General features: G+C 38.0%; 2 non-coding genes and 1 pseudogene across 2 annotated transcripts; 2 read left to right on the top strand and 1 right to left on the bottom strand.

Annotated features, from left to right (window-relative positions):
- LOC107643633 (uncharacterized) overlaps positions 1-24,941 on the top strand; it is a 54,540-nt pseudogene extending 29,599 nt beyond the window's left edge.
- Positions 4,035-4,142, bottom strand: LOC148564470 (small nucleolar RNA R71). Its single transcript, XR_015884176.1, has one exon. It is a non-coding gene; the product is annotated as a small nucleolar RNA R71 (small nucleolar RNA).
- On the top strand, positions 15,287-15,394 carry LOC148564469 (small nucleolar RNA R71). The gene has a single exon (XR_015884977.1). It is a non-coding gene; the product is annotated as a small nucleolar RNA R71 (small nucleolar RNA).
- Positions 24,942-25,152: the final 211 nt, after the last annotated feature.

Genomic DNA, 25,152 nt, shown 5'->3' with positions numbered 1-25,152 from the left:
TCTTCTCAAGGAATTGCAGGGAGGTATGTTCTTATTATTGGTTATGAAGATTGTAAATTGGGGGTTTTGGAAGTAAGGAAGCAGTATGTTGCATAAAAAGAATAAAATAAAATAGTAATAATAAAATAAACTCTTCGCAAGGTATAAAGACTGGAGGTCCTATCCCAGTTATCCTTATCAATTGTAATGAGAATTGGATTTTTCTCCCACTTTATTAACCTCTAACTATGAAGGTAAGTTAAGTGGATGAATTAATTCTAGAATAATTCCAATTCTCAATCAACAATGAGTTTGATAACTCAAGAGTCACCAATTATTTAACCAAAGCCAAAAGGGGGGAAATTCTACTTGATTGAAAATAATTTAGATAAATCGGGAATTTTAATAAATTAAAGAAAGCAATCATAAGTGTGAAATACCTCAATTAACTCTAATAAAGACATCAAATGTAACATGGAAGAGTTCATAAATTAAATTGAAAAAATAAATAAAAATAAAGAACCTGGGATTGAGAGTCACTCCTAAAACTAAGAGAAATCCTAAATCCTAATCCTAAGAGAGAGAGAGGAGAGAACCTCTCCCTCTAAAAACTATATGAAAAGTAAATTATGGAAGCATAATTATGAATGGATGTATTCCCCCACTTTATAGCCTCTAATCTGTGTTTTCTGGGCCGCAAACTGGGTCAAAAACAGTCCAGAATTCGCTGGTTTCGAATTTTGCCACGCTGGATTTCCGTCACTGCGATGCGGCCACATGGATCACGCGATCGCATCGCTTAGCGTCAGGGGAACTATAGCATATTATATATCAAATTGAAGCTCCAGACGTTAGCTTTCCAACGCAACTGGAACCGCGTCGTTTTGACCTCTGTAGCTAAAGTTATAGCCGTTTGAGTGCGAAGAGGTCAGGCTGGACAGCTTAGCAATTTCTTCAACTTCTTGTATTCCTTCCACTTTTGCATGCTTCCTTTCTATCCTCCAAGCCATTCCTGCCTTATAATATCTGAAAACACTTAACACACATATCAAGGCATCTAATGGTGATAAGAGAGGATTAATATTAGTAATTATAAGTCCAAAGAAGTATATTTTCAATCAAAGCACATAATTAGGAAGGAAATATAAAACCATGCAAATAGTATGAATAAGTGGGTAAAGAGTTGATGAAATCCACTCAATTGAGTACAAGATAAACCATAAAATAGTGGTTTATCAACCTCCCCACAATTAAACACTAGCATGTCCTCATGCTAAGCTCAAGAGAAACTATAAAGAAATGAAGAGGAATGGTAGAATGTATGAAATGCAACCTATGAATGCAACTACATGCAAAATGTTTCTACCTACTTATTTAAAAGTAAACAAATCCTTCAAGAAGAAATATAAACTGGATTTCACTAATTCAAATCATGAAAATGAAGTTCAAATAGACTTGTAGAAGAAAATAGCTCATGAAAGCAGGGAACAAGGAATTGAGCATCGAACCCTCACTGGTAGTGTATACACTCTAATCACTCAAGTGTTTAAGGTTAGATTCTCTCAATTCTCCACTATCCTTGCTTTCTAAGGCTTGCTCTTCATCTAACAATCAACAAAAATTTAATGCACAAATACACATATCAAGAGGTCTTTTAAGGGTTGTAATGGGGTTAGGGTCAAGGTAGGATTGCATTTGGCCAAGTGGACTAAAATCTGAATCCTTAATTAACTTAAACTTTCCACCTAACTTTAGACAATCCATGTAATCACAATACAAATTCTAACTATCCATCAACCATGTTTTTCCACATTATTCATGCATTCTTATTCTAAGTACCGTACATATGCATTGCTTTCACTTACTTTGGGGCATTTTGTCCCCTTTTTGCTTAATTGCTCTTTTTCTTATATATATATATATATATATATATATATATATATATATATATATATATATATATATATATATATATATATATATATATTTTATTTTTCTCAATGCATATGATTAAACTATTGAATGCATGAACATGTCCTAAACATTTCTTTCACATTTTCATAAAGATATATAACACCCAATTCTTAAACCAAATATTTCCAAACTCACTTTTCCTCACACTTAATTCATAAGCATCTCACTAGTCTAAGCTTACCAAGGATTCAAATTAAGAACATTATTGTTTTTCGCTTAGAGTTAATGATGAGCTAAAATAAAGAATAAAAAGGGTAAAATAGGCTCAAATTGGTTTGAAAAGGATAATGAAAGGTAAGGCCATATGGGTATGTAAGCTTAGTGAAACAAAGGCCTCAATCATATAAGTGCATGTATACATCAAATTATGGAAATATAGAATTAAGCAAGACAAAGATCACAATTTTAGAGAGGAAAATACACACTAAAACAAAATTTTTGGTTGATAAAATGCAACCAATTCAAATAGGCTCAAAAATCTCACAGGTTTTGTGTGTTCGAGCTCTAACCATGTTCCAGTATAATATCTCTTCAAACAAGTGTAACATTAAATTTTATTCAAATTAGTGAAATTTTCTAAAAGGTTTCTTGAAAAAGAAAATATTACTTTAACCAGGTGGTAAAATATGCAAAAAGTTCAAACAAATATGCAATCAAACATGCAAATGCAACAATGAACAAACAAATAAAATAAAAATTTTGGTGTTGAGTCAGGAAATAACTAACCCATGGAGATCGGTATCGACCTCCCCACACTTAAAGATTGCACCGTCCTCGGTGCATGCTGAGATGTGCAGGTGGACGGGTTGCTCCAACTGACGCTTGTAAATGGAGGCGCCTTAATTGGAGATCTCTTGGTTCCTTTCCTTGCTGGTGTCTTGTCAGTGGCCTTCTCTTTTCCTTTCTTGGTACCCATGCCTAAGGAAGAAGAAAAAGGAAGAGTGTGAAATATAGAAAACTAAGACCGGAAGGGAGGAAATTCCAAGTGATAAGGAATGCCAAAGGAAAGATGATAGTCCATCTACATGGTAGCTACAACATGTAGGGAAGACAACAATAAAGATTAAAAAGGGCAATTCAAAATAATTAGATGCAAGAGGGTAAAAACATGCAAATAATAGGCATGAGAAGCATAGCTCAAGTATCAAGTAATAAATGTGCCAAATTAAAGAGCATGTATAATGATGACAATTGTGAATGATAATCCCAAATACATTGGGTGTGCAAGTTAAAATAGGGATGAAAATAATGTAATCCAAATGTATATGAGAGCCATAAGTAAATGTCAATTGTCAAATCTCTTCTCCGAGTAGCCACGTGCTCAATTAAAATAAGGCACTTATCCAAATAAAACTCCAACACCAATGAGAATAATGCAATGAATGAAATATGCAAATAAATGAAGTAAAATAAAATGAGAGGGAAAAAGGATGAGAAGAAGAAAAAAGAAAGTGAGAAAGGAGAGAGAAGGAAGAAATTAGGATTAGAAAAGAGAAGATAAGAAAATTGGCACTAATCTGGATAGGTTGTGCGACGCTGGCGACGCGGTCGCGTGGTGCGCGATAAGAATATTCTTGTGGAAGCAGATCCAGAACCTGAAAGGACTCTGAAGAGAAAATTAAAGAGAAGCTAAAATACAACAATCCAGAGAAAACCTTTCAGAAATTTTCAAACAGGAAAAGGAGATGGCAGCCGAAAATAATAATAATATAAGGAAGATGCTTGGTGACTTCACTGCACCTAATTCCAATTTACATGGAAGAAGCATCTCCATTCCTGCCATTGGAGCAAACAACTTTGAGCTGAAACCTCAATTAGTTTCTCTGATGCAGCAGAACTGCAAGTTTCATGGACTTCCATCTGAAGATCCTTTTCAGTTCTTAACTGAATTCTTGCAGATATATGATACTGTTAAGACTAATGGAATAGATCCTGAAGTCTACAGGCTCATGCTTTTCCCTTTTGCTGTAAGAGACAGAGCTAGATTATGGTTGGATTCTCAACCTAAAGACAGCCTGAACTCTTGGGATAAGCTGGTCACGGCTTTCTTAGCCAAGTACTTTCCTCCTCAAAAGCTGAGCAAGCTTAGAGCTGATGTTCAAACCTTCAGACAGAAAGAAGGTGAATCCCTCTATGAAGCTTGGGAAAGATACAAACAGTTGACCAAAAAGTGTCCTTCTGACATGCTTTCAGAATGGACCATCCTGGATATATTCTATGATGGTTTATCTGAGCTATCAAAGATGTCACTGGACACTTCTGCAGGTGGATCCATTCACCTAAAGAAAACGCCTGCAGAAGCTCAAGAACTCATTGACATGGTTGCTAATAACCAGTTCATGTACACTTCTGAAAGGAATCCTGTGAGTAATGGGACGCCTATGAAGAAGGGAGTTCTTGAGGTTGATACTCTGAATGCCATATTGGCTCAGAATAAAATATTGACTCAGCAAGTCAATATGATCTCTCAGAGTCTGCATGGAATGCAAGCTGCATCCAATAGTACTCAAGAGGCATCTTCTGAAGAAGAAGCCTATGATCCTGAGAACCCTGCAATAGCAGAGGTAAATTACTTAGGTGAACCTTATGGAAACACCTATAACTCAACATGGAGAAATCATCCAAATTTCTCATGGAAGGATCAAAAGCCCCAACAAGGCTTTAATAATGGTGGAAGAAACAGGTTTAGCAATAGCAAACCCTTTCCATCATCAACTCAGCAACAGACAGAGAACTCTGAAAAAATGCTTCTAATTTAGCAAATCTAGTCTCTGATCTATCTAAGGCCACTGTAAGTTTCATAAATGAAACAAGGTCTTCCATTAGAAATCTGGAAGCACAAGTGGGCCAGCTGAGTAAAAGGATCACTGAAATCCCTCCTAGTACTCTCCTAAGCAATACAGAAGAGAACCCAAAAGGAGAGTGCAAGGCCATCGACATAAGCGCCATGGCCGAACCTATGAGGAGAGGAGAGGACGTGAATCCCAAGGAGGAAGACCTCCTGGGACGTCCAGTGATCAATAAGGAGCTTCCCTCTGGGGAATCAAAGGACTCTGAGGCTCATCTAGAGACTATAGAGATCCCATTGAACCTCCTTATGCCCTTCATGAGCTCTGATGAGTATTCCTCTTCTGAAGAGAATAAGGATGTCACTGAAGAGCAAACTGCTAAGTCTCTTGGTGCAATCATGAAGCTGAATGCCAAATTATTTGGCATTGATGCTTGGGAAGTTGAACCTCCCTTGTTCATCAATGAACTAAGTGATCTGGATCAACTGACATTGCCTCAGAAGAGACAGGATCTTGGAAAGTTCATAATACCCTGTACCATAGGCACCATGATCTTTAAGGCTCTGTGTGACCTTGGTTCAGGAATAAACCTCATGCCCCTCTCTGTAATAGAGAAACTGGGAATCTATGGGGTGCAAGCTGCTAAAATCTCACTAGAGATGGCAGACAGCTCAAGAAGACAGGCTTATGGACAAGTAGAGGACGTGTTAGTAAAGGTTGAGGGCCTTTACATCCCTGCTGATTTCATAGTCCTGGATACTGGAAAGGAAGAGGATGAATCCATCATCCTAGGAAGACCTTTCCTGGCCACAGCAAGAGCTGTGATTGATGTTGACAGAGGTGAAATAGTCCTTCAATGGAATGAGAACTCCCTTGTATTCAAAACTCAAGGATCTCCCTCTGCAACCATGGAGAGGAAGCTTGAAAAGCTTCTCTCAAAGCAGAGTCAACCAGAGACCCCACAGTCAAACTCTAAGTTTGGTGTTGGGAGGCCACAACCAAACTCTAAGTTTGGTATTGAACTCCCATATCCAAACTCTAAGTTTGGTGTTGGAGAGTTTCAACAATGCTCTGCAGATCTGTGAGGCTCCATGAGAGCCCACTGTCAAGCTATTGACATTAAAGAAGCGCTTGTTGGGAGGCAACCCAATGTTTATATAATTCTTATTTTTATTGTTTTTCATGTTTTCTTAGGTTCATGATCATGTGGAGTCACAAAATAAACAAAAAAAATTCAAAAACAGAATAAAAAAACAGCAGAAGGAAAATCACACCCTGGAGGAGCATCTGTCTGGCGTTCAAACGCTAGAACAGAGCATAGTTCTGGCGCTGAACGCCCAGAATGGGAGCATCCTGGCGCTGAACGCCCAGAACAAGCATGGTTCTGGCGTTCAACGCCAGAAATGGCAGCAAATGGGCGTTGAACGCCCAAAATGGGCACCAACCTGGCGCTGAACGCCCAGAGTTGTGTGCAAGGGCATTTTGCATGCCTAAATTGGTGTAGGGATGTAAATGCCTTGACACCTCAAGATCTGTGGACCTCACAGGATCACCTCAGGATCTGTGGACCCCACAAGATCCCCACCTACCTCCACTCACTCTCTTCTCTCTTCTCAATCACCCTCTATTCCCAATAAACACTCTTCCCTAATTAACCCTTTACTACTCACATCCAAACACCCACTTTCCTTCAAAATTCACCATCTCTTTCCCACCCAATCCCACCCATATGGCCGAATACACATCTCCCTCCATCTCCTCCATATCTTCTTCTTATTCTTCTATTCTTTCTTCTTTTGCTCGAGGGCGAGCAACATTCTAAGTTTGGTGTGGTAAAAGCATAGCTTTTTTGTTTTTTCCATAACCATTGATGGCACCTAAGGCCAGAGAAACCTCTAGAAAGAGGAAAGGGAAGACAAAAGCTTCCATCAAGGGTCTATAGCTCAGTGGTAGAACATTTGACTGCAAATCAAGAGATCCCTGAGATACCTCAGGGGATACATTTTCTTCCACACAATTATTGGAAGCAACTAAGGGTGGAACATCAAGAGCACTCCATCATCCTTCATGAAATCAGAGAAGATCTAAAAGCAATGAAGGAGGAGCAGCAAAGACAAGGAAGAGACATAGAAGAGCTCAAGGACATCACTAAGGTGGACTCATTCCTTGTTCTTACTTTCTCTGTTTTTCATTTTCTATGTTATGTGCTTATCTATGTTTGTGTCTTCATTACATGATCATTAGTAGTAGTAACTATGTCTTAAAGTTATAAATGTACTATGAATCCATCACCTCTCTTAAAAAAAATGTTTTAAATCAAAAGAACAAGAAGTACATGAGTTTTGAATTTATCCTTGAACTTAGTTTAATTATATTGATGTGGTGACAATGCTTCTTGTTTTCTGAATGTATGCTTGAACAGTGCATATGTCTTTTGAAGTTGTTGTTTAAGAATGTTAAATATGTTGGCTCTTGAAAGAATGATGACTAGGAGACATGTTATTTGATAATCTGAAAAATCATAAAAATGATTCTTGAAGTAAGAAAAAGCAGCAAAGAACAAAGCTTGCAGAAAAAAAAATAGAAAAAAAAAATAGGCGAGAAAAAAAATAGAAAGAAAAAGAAAAAGCAAGCAGAAAAAGCCAATAACCCTTAAAACTAAAAGGCAAGGGCAAATAAAAAGGATCCCAAGGCTTTGAGCATCAGTGGATAGGAGGGCCTAAAGGAATAAAATCCTGGTCTAAGCGGCTAACCCAAGTTGTCCCTAACCATGTGCTTGTGGCGTGTAGGTGTCAAGTGAAAACTTGAGACTGAGCGGTTAAAGTCAAGGTCCAAAGCAAAGAAAGAGTGTGCTTAAGAACCCTGGACACCTCTAATTGGGGACTTTAGCAAAAGCTGAGTCACAATCTGAAAAGGTTCACCCAATTATGTGTCTGTGGCATTTATGTATCCGGTGGTAATACTGGAAAACAAAGTGCTTAGGGCCACGGCCAAGACTCATAAAATAGCTGTGTTCAAGAATCATCATACTGAACTACGAGAATCAATAACACTATCTGAACTCCGAGTTCCTATAGATGCCAATCATTCTGAACCTCAATGGATAAAGTGAGATGCCAAAACTATTCAAGAGGCAAAAAGCTATAAGTCCCGCTCATATGATTGAAGCTCTGTTTCATTGATAGTTTGGAATTTATAGTATATTCTATTCTTTTTATCCTATTTTGATTTTCAGTTGCTTGGGGACAAGCAACAATTTAAGTTTGGTGTTGTGATGAGCGGATAATTTATACGCTTTTTGACATTGTTTTTAGTATGTTTTTAGTAGGATCTAGTTACTTTCAAGGATGTTTTTAATAGATTTTGTGTTAAATTCACATTTCTGGACTTTACTATGAGTTTGTGTGTTTTTCTGTGATTTCAGGTATTTTCTGGCTGAAATTGAGGGACTTGAGCAGAAATCAGATTCAGAGGTTGAAAAAGGACTGCTGATGCTGTTGGATTCTGACCTCCCTGCACTCAAAGTGGATTTTCTGGAGCTACAGAACTCAAAATGGTGCGCTTCCAATTGCGTTGGAAAGTAGACATCCAGGGCTTTCCAGCAATATATTAATAGTCCATACTTTGGCCACGAATTGACGACGTAAACTGGCGTTCAACGCCAGCCTTCTGCCCAAATCTGGCATCCAGCGCCAGAAAAGGATCCAAAACCAGAGTTGAACGCCCAAACTGGCACAGAAACTGGCGTTCAACTCCACAAATGGCCTCTGCACGTGTAACACTCAAGCCCAAGCCCAAGCACACACCAAGTGGGCCCCGGAAGTGGATTTATGCATCAATTACTTACTCATGTAAACCCTAGTAGCTAGTTTATTATAAATAGGACCTTTTACTATTGTATTTGGATCTTGGACCGCATTGTTCTTAGACCATAGGGGCTGGCCACACGGCCATGCCTGGACCTTCACTTATGTATTTTCATACGGTAGAGTTTCTACACTCCATAGATTAAGGTGTGGAGCTCTGCTGTTCCTCAAAGATTAATGCAAAGTACTACTGTTTTCTATTCAATTCTTCTTATTTCTCTTCTAAGATATCTATTCGCACCCAAGAACATGATGAAGGTGATGATTATGTGTGACGCTCATCATCCTTCTCCCCTATGAACGCGTGCCTGACAAACACTTCTGTTCTACATGAATTAAGCTAGAATGAATATCTCTTAGATCTCCTAACCAGAATCTTCGTGGCGTAAGCTAGAATGATGGCGGAATTCAAGAGAATCCGGAAAGTCTAAACCTTGTCCGTGGTATTCCGAGTAGGATTCAATGATTGGATGACTGTGACGAGCTCCTAACTCGCGATTGCAGGGCGTTAGTGACAGACGCAAAAGGATAGTAAATCCTATTCCGGCATGATCGAGAACCGACAGATGAATAGTCGTGCCGTGACAGGGTGCGTGAGCATATTATTCACTGAGAGGATAAGATGAAGCCATTGACAAGGATGATGCCTCCAGACGATTAGCTGTGCCGTGACAGGGCATTGGATCATTTTCCCGTGAGATGACCGAAAGTAGCCATTGACAGTGGCGATGTATCACATAAAGCCAGCCATGGAAAGGAGTAAGGCAGATTGGATGAAGATAGCAGGAAAGCAGAGGTTCAGAGGAACGAAAAGCATCTCCATTCGCTTATCTGAAATTCCTGCCAATGAATCTACATAAGTATCTCTATCCCTTTTATTGTTTATTTGAATCTAATAAAATATCATGTTTAAATCCGCCTGACTGAGATTTACAAGGTGACCATAGCTTGCTTCATACCAACAATCACCGTGGGATTCGACCCTTACTCACGTAAGGTATTACTTGGACGACCCAGTGCACTTGCTGGTTAGTTGTATCGAAGTTGTGACAATTATGAATTAAGATCAGAGCACCAAGCTTTGGAGCCATTACCAGGATTTGTTCGAGCCTGGAGATCACAATTTCGTGCACCAGTACGCATAATCGTGATTACACTTTAATTATGTAAAATTCATGGCACTTTCTTTCCCTGGCAATGGCGCCAAGAACATGGTGCCAATACCATGGTTCACAACTTCGATACAACTAACCAGCAAGTGTACTGGGTCATCCAAGTAATACCTTACGTGAGTAAGGGTCGAATCCCACGGAGATTGTTGGTATGAAGCAAGCTATGGTCACCTTGTAAATCTCAGTCAGGCAGATATAAAGTGATAATGGTGTTTTCGAATATTATATAATAAAATAGGGATAGAGATACTTATGTAATTCATTGGTAGGAATTTCAGATAAGCGAATGGAGATGTTTTTCATTCCTCTGAACCTCTGCTTTCCTGCTATCTTCATCCAATCAGTCTTACTCCTTTCCATGGCTGGCTTTATGTGATACATCACCACTGTCAATGGCTACTTTCGGTCATCTCTCGGGAAAATGATCCAATGCCCTGTCACGGCACGGCTAATCGTCTGGAGGCATCACCCTTGCCAATGGCTTCATCTTATCCTCTCAGTGAATAATATGCTCACGCACCCTGTCACGGCACGGCTATTCATCTGTCGGTTCTCGATCATGTTGGAATAGGATTTACTATCCTTTTGCGTCTGTCACTAACGCCCTGCAATCGCGAGTTAGGAGCTCGTCACAGTCATTCAATTATTGAATCCTACTCGGAATACCACAGACAAGGTTTAGACCTTCCGGATTCTCTTGAATGCCGCCATCATTCTAGCTTACGCCACGAAGATTCCGGTTAGGAGATCTAAGAGATATTCATTCTAGCTTATTTCATGTAGAACAGAAGTGTTTGTCAGGCACGCGTTCATAAGGGAGAAGGATGATGAGCGTCACACATAATCATCACCTTCATCACGTTCTTGGGTGTGAATGGATATCTTAGAAGCGAAATAAGATGAATTGAATAGAAAACAGTAGTACTTTGCATTAATCTTTGAGGAACAGTAGAGCTCCACACCTTAATCTATGGAGTGTAGAAACTCTACCGTTGAAAATACATAAGTGAAAGGTCCAGGCATGGCCGAGAGACCAGCCCCCATGGTCTAAGAACTATGCGTTCCCAGATGTTCCTAAGATCCTAAGGTGATCAAAAGATACCTAATACAATAGTAAAAGGTCCTATTTATAATAAACTAGCTACTAGGGTTTACATGAGTAAGTAATTGATGCATAAATCCACTTCCTGGGCCCACTTGGTGTGTGTTTGGGCTGAGCTTGAGTGTTGCACGTGTAGAGATCCTTCTTGGAGTTGAACGCCAGCTTTTGTGCCAGTTTGGGCGTTCAACTCTGGTTTTGGCTCCTTTTCTGGCGCTGGACGCCAGATTTGGGCAGAGAGCTGGTGTTGAACGCCATTTTACGTCGTCTATTCTTGGCCAAAGTATGGACTATTATATATTTCTGGAAAGCCCTGGATGTCTACATTCCAACGCAATTGGAAGCGCGCCATTTTGAGTTCTGTAGCTCCAGAAAATCCACTTTGAGTGTAGGGAGGTCAGAATCCAACAGCATCAGCAGTCCTTCTTCAACCTCTGAATCTGATTTCTGCTCAAGTCCCTCAATTTCAGCCAGAAAATACCTGAAATTACAGAAAAATACACAAACTCATAGTAAAGTTCAGAAATGTGAAAAAGCGTATAAATTATCCGCTCATCACAACACCAAACTTAAATTGTTGCTTGTCCCCAAGCAACTGAAAATCAAATAGGATAAAAAGAAGAGAATATACTATAAATTCCAAACTATCAATGAAACAGAGCTTCAATCATATGAGCGGGACTTATAGCTTTTTGCCTCTTGAATAGTTTTGGCATCTCACTTTATCCATTGAGGTTCAGAATGATTGGCATCTATAGGAACTTCAGATTTCGAATAGTGTTATTGATTCTCCTAGTTCAGTATGATGATTCTTGAACACAGCTTTTTCCTGAGTCTTGGCCGTGGCCCTAAGCACTTTGTTTTCCAGTATTACCACCGGATACATAAATGCCACAGACACATAATTGGGTGAACCTTTTCAGATTGTGACTCAGCTTTGCTAAAGTCCCCAATTAGAGGTGTCTAGGGTTCTTAAGCACACTCTTTTTTTTTTTTTTTGCTTTGGACCTTGACTTTAACCGCTCAGTCTCAAGTTTTCACTTGACACCTACACGCCACAAGCACATGGTTAGGGACAGCTTGGTTTAGCCGCTTAGACCAGGATTTTATTCCTTTAGGCCCTCCTATCCACTGATGCTCAAAGCCTTGGGATCCTTTTTATTTGCCCTTGCCTTTTGGTTTTAAGGGTTATTGGCTTTTTGCTCTTGCCTCTTGGTTTTAAGAGCTTTTGGCTTTTTCTGCTTGCTTTTTCTTTTTCGTTCTAATTTTTTTCGCCTACTTTTTTTTTTCTGCAAGCTTTGTTCTTTGCTGCTTTTTCTTGCTTCAAGAATCATTTTTTATGATTTTTCAGATTATCAAATAACATGTCTCCTAGTCATCATTCTTTCAAGAGCCAACATATTTAACATTCTTAAACAACAACTTCAAAAGACATATGCACTGTTCAAGCATACATTCAGAAAACAAGAAGCATTGTCACCACATCAATATAATTAAGCTAAGTTCAAGGATAAATTCGAAACTCATGTACTTCTTGTTCTTTTGAATTAAAACATTTTTCATTTAAGAGAGGTGATGGATTCATAGGACATTTATAACTTTAAGACAAAGTTACTAACTACTAATGATCATGTAATGAAGACACAAACATGGATAAGCACATAACATATAAAACGAAAAAAACAGAGAAAGTAAGAACAAGGAATGAGTCCACCTTAGTGATGTCCTTGAGCTCTTCTATGTCTCTTCCTTGTCTTTGCTGCTCCTCCTTCATTGCTTTTAGATCTTCTCTAATTTCATGAAGGATGATGGAGTGCTCTTGATGTTCCACCCTTAGTTGCTTCCAATAATTGTGTGGAAGAAAATGTATCCCCTGAGGTATCTCAGGGATCTCTTGATTTGCAGTCAAATGTTCTACCACTAAGCTATAGACCCTTGATGGAAGCTTTTGTCTTCCCTTTCCTCTTTCTAGAGGCTTCTCTGGCCTTAGATGCCATCAATGGTTATGGAAAAAACAAAAAAGCTATGCTTTTTACCACACCAAACTTAGAATGTTGCTCGCCCTCGAGCAAAAGAAGAAGGAATAGAAGAAGAAGAAGATATGGAGGAAATGGAGGGATGTGTGTATGGATGTGAGTGGTGGATGGAAAACAGAAGGGATGGTCATGAATGAAGAGATAGAGGGTGAGGTGGGTGGGGATCCTGTGAGATTCACAGATCCTGAGATGATCCTGTGGGTCCACAGATCCTGAGATGATCCTGTGGGGTCCACAGATCTTGAGGTGTCAAGGCATTTACATCCCTGCACCAATTTAGGCATGCAAAATGCCCTTGCACACAACTCTGGGCGTTCAGCGCCAGGTTGGTGCCCATTTTGGGCGTTCAACGCCCATTTGTTGCCATTTCTGGCGTTGAACGCCAGAACCATGCTTGTTCTGGGCGTTCAGCGCCAGGATGTTGCCCATTTTGGGTGTTCAGCGCCAGAACCATGCTCTATTCTGGCGTTTGAACGCCAGGCAGATGCTCCTCCAGGGTGTGATTTTTCTTCTGCTGTTTTTGATTCCGTTTTCAATTTTTATATTTATTTTGTGACTCCACTTGATCATGAACCTACAAAGACATATAACTAAGAAAAATATAGTTAGATAAATAAAAATTGGGTTGCCTCCCAACAAGCGCTTCTTTAATGTCAATAGCTTGACAGTGGGCTCTCATGGAGCCTCACAGATGTGCAGAGCTTTGTTGATACTCTCCAACACCAAACTTAGAGTTTGGATATGGGAGTTCAACACCAAACTTAGAGTTTGGTTGTGGCCTCCCAACACCAAACTTAGAATTTGACTGTGGGGGCTTGGGTTGACTTTGCTTTGAGAGAAGCTTTTCATGCTTCCTCTCCATGGTTGCAGAGGGAGATCCTTGAGTTTTAAACACAAGGGAGTCCTCATTCCATTGAAGGACTAGTTCACCTCTGTCAACATCAATCACAGCTCTTGCTGTGGCCAGGAAAGGTCTTCCTAAGATGATGGATTCATCCTCTTCCTTTCCAGTATCCAAGACTATGAAATCAGCAGGGATGTAAAGGCCCTCAACCTTTACTAAAATGTCGTCTACTTGTCCATAAGCCTGTTTTCTTGAACTGTCTGCCATCTCTAATGAGATTTTAGCAGCTTGCACCCCATAGATTCCCAGTTTCTCTATTACAGAGAGGGGCATGAGGTTTATTCCTGAACCAAGGTCACATAGAGCCTTAAAGATCATGGTGCCTATGGTACAGGGTATTATGAACTTTCCAGGATCCTGTCTCTTCTGAGGCAATGTCAGTTGATCCAGATCAGTTAGTTCATTGATGAACAAGGGAGGTTCAACTTCCCAAGTATCAATGCCAAATAATTTGGCATTCAGCTTCATGATTGCACCAAGAAACTTGGCAGTTTGCTCTTCAGTAACATCCTCATTCTCTTCAGAAGAGGAATACTCATCAGAGCTCATGAAGGGCATAAGGAGGTTCAATGGAATCTCTATGGTCTCTAGATGAGCCTCAGATTCCTTTGGTTCCTCAGAGGGAAGCTCCTTATTGATCACTGGACGTCCCAGGAGGTCTTCCTCCTTGGGATTCACGTCCTCTCCTCTCCTCATAGGTTCGGCCATGATACTTATGTCAATGGCCTTGCACTCTCCCTTTGGATTCTCTTCTGTATTGCTTGGGAGAGTACTAGGAGGGATTTCAGTGATCCTTTTACTCAGCTGGCCCACTTGTGCTTCCAAATTTCTAATGGAAGACCTTGTTTCATTCATGAAACTCACAGTGGCCTTAGATAGATCAGAGACTAAATTTTCTAAATTAGCAGCATTTTGTTCAGAGTTCTCTGTCTGTTGCTGAGTGGATGATGGGAAAGGTTTATTTTTGTTAAACCTGTTTCTTCCACCATTGTTAAAGCCTTGTTGGGGCTTTTGATCCTTCCATGAGAAATTTGGATGATTTCTCCATGATGAGTTATAGGTGTTTCCATAAGGTTCACCTAAGCAATTCATCTCTGCTATTGCAGGGTTCTCAGGATCATAAGCTTCTTCTTCATAAGAAGCCTCTTGAGTACTGTTGGATGCAGCTTGCATTCCATTCAGACTCTGAGAGATCATATTGACTTGCTGAGTCAATATTTTATTCTGAACCAATATGGCATTCAGAGTATCAACTTCAAGAACTCCCTTCTTCATAGGCATCCCATTACTCACAGGATTCCTTTCAGAAGTGTACATGAACTGGTTATTAGCAACCATGTCAATGAGTTCTTGAGCTTCTGCAGGCGTTTTCTTTAGGTGAATGGATCCACCTGCAGAAGTGTCCAGTGACATCTTTGATAGCTCGGATAAACCATCATAGAATATATCCAGGATGGTCCATTCCGAAAGCATGTCAGAAGGACACTTTTTGGTCAACTGTTTGTATCTTTCCCAAGCTTCATAGAGGGATTCACCTTCTTTCTGTCTGAAGGTTTGAACATCAGCTATAAGCTTGCTCAGCTTTTGAGGAGGAAAGTACTTGGCTAAGAAAGCCGTGACCAGCTTATCCCAAGAGTTCAGGCTATATTTAGGTTGAGAGTCCAACCATATTCTAGCTCTGTCTCTTACAGCAAAAGGGAAAAGCATGAGCCTGTAGACTTTAGGATCTACTCCATTAGTCTTAACAGTATCACATATCTGCAAGAATTCAGTTAAGAACTGAAAAGGATCTTCAGATGGAAGTCCATGAAACTTGTAGTTCTGCTGCATCAGAGAAACTAATTGAGGTTTCAGCTCAAAGTTGTTTGCTCCAATGGCAGGAATGGAGATGCTTCTTCCATGTAAATTGGAGGTAGGTGCAGTAAAGTCATATGATATAGAAATAAGAAAAAGATTTTTGAAAAATATGATATAGAAATAAGAAAAAGATTTTTGAAAAATATTTTTAGAATTTTCGAAAATAACTAAGAAGTTTGGAAAAGATTTGATTTTTGAAAAAGATTTTGAAAAAAAAGATAAGATTTTCAAATTGAAAATTTGATTTGACTCATAAGAAACAACTTGATTTTAAAAATTTTTGAAAAAGTCAACTCAAATTTTTGAATTTGATGAGAGAAAAATGGAAAGATATTTTTTTTTATTTTTGAAATTTTTATGATGAGAGAGAAAAACACTAAAATGATGCAATGCATGAAATTTTTAGATCAAAACATGTGATGCATGCAAGAATGCTATGAATGTCAAGATGAACACCAAGAACGCTATGAATGTCAAGATGAACATCATAGACACAATTTTGAAAAACTTTTAATGCAAAGAAAACATGCAAGACACCAAACTTAGAATTCTTTAATGCTTAGGCACTAAGAATTCAAGAATGCATATGAAAAACATCATACAACACAAAACAAAAAAAATCATCAAGATCAAACAAGAAGACTTACCAAGAACAACTTGAAGATCATGAAGAACACTATGAATGCATGAATTTTCGAAAAAATGCAAGATGCATATGCAACTGACGCCAAACTTATAACATGACACATGACTCAAACAAGAAATAGAAAAATATTTTTGATTTTTATGATTTTCTAAAATTTTTTTGGATTTTTTTTTTATATTTTTCGAAAAACTATTTGGAAAAGAAAAATAAGGATTCCAAAATTTTTAATATGAATTCCAGGAATCTTATGCTCTAAAGCTCCAATCAAAGGGTCAGGCATAGCTTAATAGCCAGCCAAGCTTTAGCATATAATTACATGGACTGGAGTGATTAGTTGAATACCAATCACAAAGCAGTTTGGGTATGGCTTTACAGCCAGATAGGATTCAACATGTTTCATGAAACACTAGAATTCATTCTTAAAAATCTTGAAGCCATAGAATAATTTATTTTTGAAAACATTATTTTATTTTATTTTATTTTATTTTATTTTATTTTTTTTTTTTTTCGAAAACAAAAGAAAAATTTTTGAAAGATTTTTTAAAAATTTTTGAAAACAAAACAAAAGAAAATTACCTAATCTGAGCAACATGATGAACCGTCAGTTGTCCAAACTCAAACAATCCCCGGCAACGGCGCCAAAAACTTGGTGCACGAAATTGTGATATCCAGGCTCGAACAATCCCTGGCAACGTGAGCAACTTGGTACGCGTAATCGTGATTACACTTTAATTATGTAAAATTCATGGCTCTTTCTTTCCCTGGCAATGGCGCCAAGAACATGGTGCCAATACCATGGTTCACAACTTCGATACAACTAACTAGCAAGTGCACTGGGTCGTCCAAGTAATACCTTACGTGAGTAAGGGTCGAATCCCATGAAGATTGTTGGTATGAAGCAAGCTATGGTCACCTTGTAAATCTCAGTCAGGCAGATATAAAGTGATAATGGTGTTTTCGAATATTATATAATAAAATATGGATAGAGATACTTATGTAATTCATTGGTAGGAATTTCAGATAAGCGAATGGAGATGTTTTTCGTTCCTCTGAACCTTTGCTTTCCTGCTATCTTCATCCAATCAGTCTTACTCCTTTCCATGGCTGGCTTTATGTGATACATCACCACTGTCAATGGCTACTTTCGGTCATCTCTCGGGAAAATAATCCAATGCCCTGTCACGGCACGGCTAATCGTCTGGAGGCATCACCCTTGCCAATGGCTTCATCTTATCTTCTCAGTGAATAATATGCTCACGCACCCTGTCACGGCATGGCTATTCATCTGTCGGTTCTCGATCATGCTGGAATAGGATTTACTATCCTTTTGCGTCTGTCACTAACGCCCTGCAATCGCGAGTTAGGAGCTCGTCATAGTCATTCAATCATTGAATCCTACTCGGAATACCACAGACAAGGTTTAGACCTTCCGGATTCTCTTGAATGCCGCCATCATTCTAGCTTACGCCACAAAGATTCCGGTTAGGAGATCTAAGAGATATTCATTCTAGCTTATTTCATGTAGAACAGAAGTGTTTGTCAGGCACGCGTTCATAAGGGAGAAGGATGATGAGCGTCATACATAATCATCACCTTCATCACGTTCTTGGGTGCGAATGGATATCTTAGAAGCGAAATAAGATGAATTGAATGAAAAACAGTAGTACTTTGCATTAATCTTTGAGGAACAGTAGAGCTCCACACCTTAATCTATGGAGTGTAGATACTCTACCGTTGAAAATACATAAGTGAAAGGTCCAGGCATGGCCGAGAGGCCAGCCCCCATGGTCTAAGAACTATGCGTTCCCAGATGTTCCTAAGATCCTAAGGTGATCAAAAGATACCTAATACAATAGTAAAAGGTCCTATTTATAATAAACTAGCTACTAGGGTTTACATGAGTAAGTAATTGATGCATAAATCCACTTCCTGGGCCCACTTGGTGTGTGTTTGGGCTGAGCTTCAGTGTTGCACGTGTAGAGATCCTTCTTGGAGTTGAACGCCAGCTTTTGTGCCAGTTTGGGCGTTCAACTCTGGTGTTGGCTCCTTTTCTGGCGCTGGACGCCAGATTTGGGCAGAGATCTGGCGTTGAATACCATTTTACGTCGTCTATTCTTGGCCAAAGTATGGACTATTATATATTTCTGGAAAGCCCTGGATGTCTACTTTCCAACGCAATTGGAAGCGCGCCATTTCAAGTTCTGTAGCTCCAGAAAATCCTCTTTGAGTGCAGGGAGGTCAGAATCCAACAGCATCAGCAGTCCTTCTTCATCCTCTGAATCTGATTTCTGCTCAAGTCCCTCAATTTCAGCCAGAAAATACCTGAAATCACAGAAAAACACACAAACTCATAGTAAAGTCCAAAAATGTGAATTTAACATAAAAACTAATGAAAACATCCCTAAAAGTAACTAGATCCTACTAAAAACATACTAAAAACATTGTCAAAAAGCGTATAAATTATCCGCTCATCACCCACTCCAAAGTCTGAAGATAAAAAATTAGAAAGTGTATAAATAGGAGTTAGTTTGATTTGTGGAGGAATTTGGACTCTCACTTTTGAACCTTCTTTTATTTTTAGTTTTATTTTTTAGCTCACTTTTACATTTTAGCTTTGAATTGGGGAAATTGGGATTGAGATCTGAGTTCTCTTCCTCCTTGTTCTTGCTTCTGCATTTCTTGCTTTCTATTTTGGAATTTTGGATTGAGATTGAAGGAATTCTGTTTCAAATCTTGATCTGAAATCCATTTTTGTTCTTCTTCTGCATAATTCAGAGAATTGAGGATTAAATCTGAGTTTCCTTTACTGCTTTCATTTACAATTCTTCTGCAATTTGTTTTCTGTTTTATCAAGGAAGGAATTGAGATCTAGATCTACTTTCTAGTCTCATTGATCCCCTGAGATCTTGAATTTCTTTCCTAGCTTTTACAATTGAGCTGAATTTACTTTCTGTTTTGTTCTTCAAGCAATTTTGCTATTTTATTTAGATCTTTTGCAATTTATTTCAACTCCTCTGTCTCTGATTGATTGGATTTTACATTTACCTATTGAATTCTAAATCCCAGCTCCCACATCCCTTTACTATTCAAGCAATTTACATTTCTTGCACTCTAAGCTTCAGTCATTTACATTATTTTCTCTTTAAGATTCAGCTCTTTTACTTTCTTGCAATTTAAGTTTCATGCAATTTAATCTTTTGCACTTTACCCCTCTGTCAATTTCCCCTCTCCATTCTATTTTCATGCAATTTAGCTTCTGTTTATCACAATTCACTCAACTCATCAACTGTTTGCTTAACTAAATCAACCATCTAACTAAAATTGCTCAATCCTTCAATCCCTGTGGGATCGACCTCACTCATGTGAGTAATTACTACTTGATGCGACCCAGTATACTTGCCGGTGAGTTTTGTGTTGGATCGTTTTCCACACATCAGATATCACATAAAAAATGTTAGAATCCCTCCTTAAGTGGTTTAGTTACATGAAGAGAAGAAATTGAATGGGCTGCATGACATAGGTAGACGTACATAGACTAAGTACTATAGCTAAAATCATTTAAAAAATACTTTTATTTTGTTAGCTTGTCTACAGACACTTTTTCTTTTAAATTTCCTTTTTTGAGATACATTTGTTATTTTGTGATGCATTTATAGACATGCTTTTTTATAGACCACATGGGTGTTTGGACTTTAATTTTATGATGTCTATAAGTTTTATGGTATGCTCTATATCCTAGTTCCTAGTTTCATGATTAAGTAATTGATTATGGTGGTCTTCATTGTAGTACTGCTTGTGTGGTAGGAACAACAGGTGTTCTTGCTCCCCTTCTTGAGGAGACTGTATTTTGAGGCTTTATTATGGCTTCCTTGACTAAGTGGTATTACGCCTCGTTCATGTGCTTTGGTTCCCCATTATATATCAAAATTATTGGAGAAATTTTGAGTTAATACTCAGAATGGCCCCTGAAGTTTGACCCTGAATTCAATTTAGCCCTTTAATTTCCAATTGACCCAAATTGTAACTTGAAACTTTAAGGCGTGACTCAAGTTGGCCCCTCCGTCCATTTCTGTCACCGAAAAGATGACGTGGCACGATTAAATGATGTTGTTTTCTGCTTTTGCCTAAACGACATCGTTTTACTCCTCCCCTTCTTCTTCTTCTTCTTCCTCCTTCTCCATGTCTGAACCTCCCACCACCCTATTGCCCCCACCCTCAATCATACCTTCCCAACCCCACCACCCTCACCACCACCACCACCACCCCCTGCTCCTCACCTCTCCCCCCCTTTTTCCTTCTCCTTAATTTGATCAGTAAATGCCCCCTTTCCATCTTCCATCCTTCCCTTCTTCTCACAGAATCAATGCAATGAAAAATGGGACAACATGATTCTGTGACCTCAAGCAGCTATGGCTCTAGCAATAGTTTTCAACCCAATTCCACCTTAACTCACCACTGTTTCTATTTGTTGGGGTGGTGGAGCATGCAAGTGAGGATGACGATGATGATGACGATGATGATCGGGTTGAGTCTTCACTCGTCGTCAAGTTGCTTGGTTGTGATGAGGATGAGGGTTTCTTGGATGGTCCAGTTTCCTTTGCAGTATTCTTTGGCTAAAGAGGTGGAGGAAAAGGGAGATGGAGAAGGAGATGGTGGGGTGATGATAGAGTGGTGGATGAGGAAGAGGTGAGGAGGAGCAGGAGGAGGGTTGTGGTAGTGGTGAGGATGGTGGGGTTGGAAAGATATGATTGACGGTGGTAGCAATGGGGTGGTAGGAGGTTCAGACATTGATGAGGAGGAAGAAGAGGGGGGAGTAAAACAACGTTGTTTAATTGTGCCACGTTATCTCTCCGATGACAGAAACGGACGGAGGGGCCAACTTGAGTCACGCCTTCAAGTTTTAGGGTACAATTTTGGTCAACTAGAAATTAGAGGGCTAAATTGAGTCGGAGGTCAAATTTCAGGGGCCATTTTCAGTATTAACTCAAAAAATTTCGTTTTACCTTATAATAAGAAAATCCTTATTTGTTTTTCTTTCATAGGAGTATGATTTCATATCCTTGAAAACGTTTCATTCATTTGTTGTACGTTAAACCAACATTTAAGATCATTTATAATTTCACCTGTATGCTGAAAAACTGATTACTGCTTCTATTTCATGAGTTTCCTTAGATAATTCTAAAGGGTTTTTTTATATAGTTCTCTTTCAGTCCTAGCCAACAAAAAATTAAATTGTATCCAATATGGCAATATAGTGTGATAAAACCTTAGAATTGAACTTTAGTAAATCCGTGGCACGTTTATATCCTGTATTTGGCATCTCCAATTGTAGACATAGTTTAACAATAAGCTGATAGTTTTATGTGTAATCTTGTACTCAATTGAGTGGTTTTTATTAACTCTTTACCCACTTATTCATACTATTTGCATGGTTTTATATTTCCTTCCTAATTATGTGTTTTGATTGAAAACATGCTTCTTTGATCTTATATTTGCTTATTATTAATCCTCTCTTATTACCATTAGATGCCTTGATATGTGTGTTAAGTGTTTTCAGATATTATAAGGCAAGAATGGCTTGGAGGATGGGAAGAAAGCATGCAAAAGTGGAAGGAATGCAAGAAGTTGGAGAAATTGCTAAGCTGTCCAGCCTGACCTCTCTGCACTCAAACGGCTATAACTTTAGCTACAGAAGTCCAAACGACGCGGTTCTAGTTGCGTTAGAAAGCTAATGTCCGGGGCTTCGATTTGATATATAATATGTTATAGTTCCCCTGACGCTAGGCAACGTGACCGCGTGATCCATGCGGCCGCGTCGCAGTGACAGAAATCAGCGTGTTTGAATTCTTCTCCAGCGATTTCCGGGCTGTTTTCGACCCAGTTCGCAGCCCAGAAAACACAGATTAGAGGCTATAAAGTGGGGGATTGCATCCATTCATAGGAGGCTCTCATAATTCACTTCTCATGATTTAGATTAGTTTTGAGAGAGGTTCTCTCCTCTCTCTCTTAGGATTTAGGACTTCTCCTAGTTTTAGGAGTAACTCTCAATCCCAGGTTCTTTATTTTTATTTTCCCAATTGGCTTATGAACTTTTCCATATTAGATTTTACTACTTTGAATGTATTTTATTTGAGGTATTTCAGATATTTGTGATTTATATTTTAGCTTTTTACATTTTTGGTTTTGGTTAAGAAATCAGTAACTCAGAAGTTATCTAACTCAACAGCATAATTGATAACTGTTATCTTTGCTAATTGAACTGAGCTTCAATAATCCCAACCTTTTCTTAGGAAATAAATAGGATTCAAAGAACAAACTAATTAGTCCCTTGACTTACCTTTACCTTAGTAAAGGTTGACTAAGTGGAATTGAGATTCAACTTTCATTATCATTGATAAGGATAACTTGGTCTGGACTTCCAATTTCTAATACCTTGCCAAGAGTTTATGTTTATTGTTATTATTTTATTCCCTCTGCCATTTCTTTTCTAACTTTTTACCTTGATCCAAAAACCCCAATTTACAAACTCATAACCAATAATAAGAACACCTCCCTGCAATTCCTTGAGAAGACGACCCGAGGTTTGAATACTCGGTTATCAATTTCAAAGGGTTTGTTACTTGTGACAACCAAAACGTTTGTACGAAGGAATTTTTGTCGGTTTAGAGACTATATCTACAACGCGACTGTTTTTATGAACTTCTTTACTGGCAAAAATCCTAACGTCAAAGAGGGGGGAGTAAAACAACGTTGTTTAATTGTGCCACGTTATCTCTCCGGTGACAGAAACGGACGGAGGGGCCAACTTGAGTCACGCCTTAAAGTTTTAGGGTACAATTTTGGTCAACTAGAAATTAGAGGGCTAAATTGAGTCGGAGGTCAAATTTCAGGGGCCATTTTCAGTATTAACTGAAAAAATTTCGTTTTACCTTATAATAAGAAAATCCTTATTTGTTTTTCTTTCATAGGAGTATGATTTCATATCCTTGAAAACGTTTCATTCATTTGTTGTACGTTAAACCAACATTTAAGATCATTTATAATTTCACCTGTATGCTGAAAAACTAACTACTGCTTCTACTTTATGAGTTTCCTTAGATAGTTCTAAAGGGTTTTTTTATATAGTTCTCTTTCAGTCCTAGCCAACAAAAAATTAAATTGTATCCAATATGGCAATATAGTGTGATAAAAACTTAGAATTGAACTTTAGTAAATCCGTGGCACGTTTATATCCTGTATTTGGCATCTCCAATTGTAGACATAGTTTAACGATAAGCTGATAGTTTTATGTGTAAACTATTACAACATTGGTTAGAGTTTGTTTTTAGTTCAAACTTCAGGTTCATTGCATTTACAAGTTATTCATCAATCAATTTTGGGGTTTTTGTAGTATAACTAATAAGGCATTGTTTGCAGCCTAAGTTTAAAGTTTAATTTCGGGACTTATCTCCTCTAATCTGTTCAATATAAAAAACTATCAAATAGTAAATTCATGCTTTGTCAAATTTAAACAATTAAACATGTAGTTGGTCCAAATTGCTTGCTTGGGTTCTTTAGAATGTTTTATCTACTATTGTGTTATTCGTGCACAGTTTCCTCATAATTGCTGGTTGCTTAATCTCTTACCGTAGGGTTCCGACGCCGGTAGCAATCATCATTAGTGCTGCTGTATTTACTCTTGCCCATTTCACTCCTGAAGCTTTTCCAAAACTGTTTGTTTTAGGTAGGGTGATAACATGATCTTTAGAATTGGCATTGAAGGATTTTTTCTTAAGAAAACAAAATTGATGATGATGATGGTTTAGCTTTTATAATGATCTTTTTTAAAAGATCTTTTACAAAAGTAAAAATGATTTTATGTTTGGATATCTCATGTAAAAAGATCTTTTTATGTATCAATTATGTTTGGGTAAAATTAGATAAATATACTTTTTTGTTTATTTATTATGTGAAAAATATTTTTTTAAGGAAAAAAAGATCTTTTAAAAAAAGATGTAAATTGTAACTTCTCAAAAAAGATGTTTTCTTTTATTTTTCTATTTCTTTTACTTTTACTATTATAGAAATTTGCCAAACACACTGAAGAATAAAAAAGATCTTTTTTCATTGAAAAAAATATTTTTTTTATCAATTAAATAGAGGCCAAACAAGAACTAACAAATGTTCCTAAAGTTCGACTTAATTTTCATTAAGTTCTTACAATTTAAAAGTTTGTAATCAAGTTTTCATATTGTTTAAAAATCTTCGAATTATAGGAACATGATTGAAAGTTTTTGTACAACATAGAGATCTCATCACAAACTCTTAAATTATAAGCACCTAGTTAAAATTTGAATAAAAACTCTACCAGTTTACAGTGTAGTGGAAAAAGAAAACTGCGACTTATTTGGTTTTGAAAGTACCGATATTTGCCAATTTCATGAAGAAATAACAAATATTTGAGATATATTTATAGGGACATTTATGGGGATTTCATATGCTCAAACTCGCAACCTTCTCGCTCCCATCACTATCCATGCTTTCTGGAACACTGGTGTTGCATTGCTCCTTTCATCACTTGAGGCATATTTATATCGAATTCGACTCAATGTAGTATCTGAAGTTCTAAACTATCAATAAGAAAATCTACCATTTTAGATTTAATAAGATAAAAATTACATTAATGACTCTGTATAATCTGCAACTAATTTTTTAATTGACTTCTCATCAACAACTCAGATATTGCGAGTTATCATTTTGGTTCTTTCTTGCAGTTTGAATATGTTTATGTAAACCTGTTTTTTAACACTCAGCTTTTTCTATTTTCTTGTAAACAGCTTCAAGGACAATA

Source organism: Arachis ipaensis, chromosome B5 (assembly GCF_059453495.1).
Source record: "Arachis ipaensis isolate K30076 ecotype BB chromosome B5, ASM5945349v1, whole genome shotgun sequence".
Lineage (NCBI taxonomy): Eukaryota > Viridiplantae > Streptophyta > Magnoliopsida > Fabales > Fabaceae > Arachis > Arachis ipaensis.
This window is presented reverse-complemented; position numbering and strand designations above follow the sequence as displayed.